The 3,762-nt window shown below is 32.6% G+C and overlaps 1 long non-coding RNA gene across 1 annotated transcript; it reads right to left on the reverse strand.

The window, feature by feature from the left end:
• Nucleotides 1-1,230: 1,230 nt before the first annotated feature.
• On the reverse strand, nucleotides 1,231-3,188 carry LOC110801303 (uncharacterized). The gene is made up of 3 exons (XR_002536860.2): nucleotides 2,996-3,188; nucleotides 2,631-2,728; nucleotides 1,231-2,366 (listed from the first exon to the last, which is right to left on the reverse strand). It is a non-coding gene; the product is annotated as an uncharacterized lncRNA (long non-coding RNA).
• Nucleotides 3,189-3,762: the final 574 nt, after the last annotated feature.

A 3,762-nucleotide genomic window follows, 5' to 3' on the forward strand; every position in this document is an offset into this window, starting at 1 on the left:
AAGTAGTTTAATTATTTAACTAATTGATTTTATTGTTTAACTAATTTAATTCCATGCTTAACTAATTGAATTTAATTTCAGGCTTAACAATCAAACAAGGAAAGTTCATCAATCGTGCACATTACATTCTTTAACCAATTCCTTATATTGCTTAACTAATTTGTTACATTGTTTAACTAATTAGTTACATTGTTTTAACTAATCACTGAGAATAATTAGTTTCATTGTTTAACTAATTGATTTCATTACTTAACTAATTGATTTCATTGTTTAACTAATTGAATTTCAGGCTTAACAAATATTTTCTTTATATATACTTAACTAATTGGTTAGAGTGCTTAACTAATTGGCTTCATTGCTTAACTAATTTGTTCCATTTATTTAACTAAATCGTTCCATTGCTTAACTAATTGGTTTCATTGCTTAACTAATTAAATTCCAGACTTAACTATTTGGTTCCATTACTTAACTAATTGGTTTTCAGGTTTAACTAATTGGTTTCATTGCTTAACTTATATGTTCCATTGTTTTAACTAAATCGTTCCATTGCTTAACTAATTGGTTTCATTGCTTAACTAATTGGTACCATTACTTGACTAATTGAATTTCATTTTTAACTAATTAGTTCCAGTGCTTAACTAATTGGTTTCATTGCTTCACTAATTATTTCCATTGCTTAACTAATTTGTTCCATTTCTTTAACTAAATCGTTCCATTGCTTAACTAATTGGTTTCATTGCTTAACTAATTAAGTTCCAGACTTAACTATTTGGTTCCATTACTTAACTAATTGGTTTTCAGGTTTAACTAATTGGTTTCATTTCTTAACTTATATGTTCCATTGTTTTAACTAAATCATTTCAAGCTTAACTAATTGGTTTCATGGCTTAACTAATTGGTTCCATTACTTGACTAATTGAATTTCATGTTTAACTAATTAGTTCCAGTGCTTAACTAATTGGTTTCATTGCTTCACTAATTATTTTCATTCCTTAACTAATTTCAATTCATTGCTTAACTAATTAGTTTCTTTGTTTAACTAATTGGTTTCATTATTTAACCAATTTGTTTCATTGCTTAAAAATTTATATCTTAACTAAAACTATAAAATTCTTTATCTGAAACTCATAATTACCTAACTGAAACTCAAAAAAATTTAACTAAAACCAATAAAAGTAACTTAAATGCAAAAGTATAACTAAAATAAAAAATAACATAAATGCAAACAGCTCTAACTAAATCATTATATTTCATAACTAAATATAACAAAAGTGTAACTTAAAAAAAAAATTCTTAACTATAACTTAAACAAAATAAATCATAACTAAAAAAACATTATTATTAACTAAAACGAAATAAATAACAACTAAAACAAAATTATTCTGAATTAAAACTAATTAAACGAACAACTACAAGTCTACAACAACGGTACATCACAAAACAACACGCATCAAGCATTTGAGACTTAAACTACACCCCATTTCCAGCCTATCCTTCACCACACCAAGAGGTACCACCTCAATCCTCCATCTTCCTTGCCAGCATGCTCCAACCAGCAACAGCAAGCGCCCTATCCCACTCCACAACCGTCTCCTCTGCTGCTCCGCCACCTGCATTCCCCAACCCTCCACACGCAGCAACGACGAGAGCAGAGTAGAGGAACGGGGATAAACGTTGGAGTTTCACTAATTGCCATGTGGCCCTGTGCCTGTGCCTGTGCCTCGACTCCTCTGCTTGGGAGGTCAATTTTGTTCAATACTCTACCATTTCCCAGAAACATCCTGTTGCACATAAATATAAAGTTATGCATCTATATTTACTGATTTATAAAGCACAAACCAAAATAAAACACAAATTATAACATCAACAAAGCACTCGACATAGTCAACACAAACCAACACATCAAGATCAATAGCCAGGTCTCCATCAAAAGTTGCAGAAAATTAATGTAGCAACACATCCTTAAGCAAGCAAGAACCTCTACAAGACTACAAAGCCTAGTTCGGACTTCAGGTCTCTTAGTATTAGTACTAGCTAAAACAAGTTTAGTCTTCACTAACCTGCTTTAGCTGCTGCGCCAGCGGGGCTAAAGAAGAGTTAGGGGGTGGAATCGTCGAAAATTTCTTCACTAAAAGTTAATTATTCTTAACTAAAACAAAATAATTATTAACTAAAGCAATATTAATTGTAACTAAAAGTGTAAAACAAATTAAATATATTCCGCAAGTTTTGGTATGAACAGGGATTACCGCACCGTTGCTCCTCCGCGAACAACAACAAAAACACAGGCAGGTTGTACCTTGTACCAATTGCACCAGCCCAGGCATTGAGCCACCAGCAACCTGAAAGACGCAACCACCAGCAACCTGAAAGACCAATTTCATTTCATAACTAAAATATAACCAAAATTTCTGTGACTCTGTAAATTTACATTTCAACATCATTTTTATGACCACATTACACAAGTCAACACTATCCTTCTCCTAAATCGGAAATTGGTTGTTCATTTTCTGTTTCCGATTGTCAATTATATACAAGTTCTTGTCCTAGGAAGAAATTCTCCTTCTTAATCATCCATCAATTAAACCTAAACTTCATTCATACTTAAAATTCACAAGATTAATGTTTACCTTGAACAACCGGCAAAGAAACTTCGTAGACACTAGCTTGAGCAGAATCCTCATAGCACTTGATCGAAGCTGAAACTTAGATCTCCGTCTTTCTTATCCTTTAATTCAAAGTAAAATACATCATAAAACAGCAGAAAATCAACGTATTCACAAGAAAAATTCAAAGTAATTTAAAATCAGCAACATTCTCTAAAACTTCTGGAAAAAGTCGAAAAGGAACCTTGAAATTGAATGATTCGTCATCTATGCGATGAATACTGACGCAACTGCTGTGAATAGATGACGAATCATTCAACTACCGTGAATTAAGAGAAAGAAGAGAGAGAAGCATATCAAATTCGAGCAAACTCAACCTAAACTCTCACCTATGGACATCATCTCTTCGATCTACGGAAGGAGGAGAGTCGGGCGAGTAGTTGATGGCCACGGTGGCAAGGAAGTACCACCGTTGTCTTCTCCGGCGTCTTCTTCGTCATCGCCGCTGGAGCAGAGAGGAGAGAGAAGGGAAGTTTCTGAGGAGAGAGAAAAAATGAGGGTTTTGAAAATAAGAAGAAATGAAAAATGTGAAGCACGTTTATTTTTAAAATGCTGACGTTATGTACTGCATAACAGCTTGGATGCCAACAAGGCGGTCTTTCCTGTAAGACATTCTTTTCTAAAAGTTTATAAAGGTTAAAAGCAAGAAAAACCTGTAAGAATTAATTTCTAGAATGATTCGTCCAAAAAAACCTTAATAATTGCACTCACATCTTGATTTTTTTTTATTTGCCAGAATTTCGATTTATATTTCTGTTTTTGTTCAATTTAGTAAAGACTCGGATGTAGTTCAAGAAGATGGAGTAGTCATTAATCGACATACTTCTAAGTCAGATTTCTGTGTTATATGGTTACTTGTCGTTTTGTGAATTATTGTACTATTGGCCTATTTCTTGGACATAGGAAATGTATTGTTCATAATCAAAGTAAAACCATGATAGCTCAGAGCATAATGTTTTGTACATAATTGTCATGGTTTCCTTAGCAAATCTCTTATTAGCCCGATCGATCTGCATTATTTTGAATTTCTGTACTGGTACAAACATGGAGCATTGTAGCTAGCTTCATTTTGGTGCATTTTTTTTTTTAAATTTTT

The sequence above is a fragment of the Spinacia oleracea genome, chromosome 4 (assembly GCF_020520425.1).
Source record: "Spinacia oleracea cultivar Varoflay chromosome 4, BTI_SOV_V1, whole genome shotgun sequence".
Lineage (NCBI taxonomy): Eukaryota > Viridiplantae > Streptophyta > Magnoliopsida > Caryophyllales > Amaranthaceae > Spinacia > Spinacia oleracea.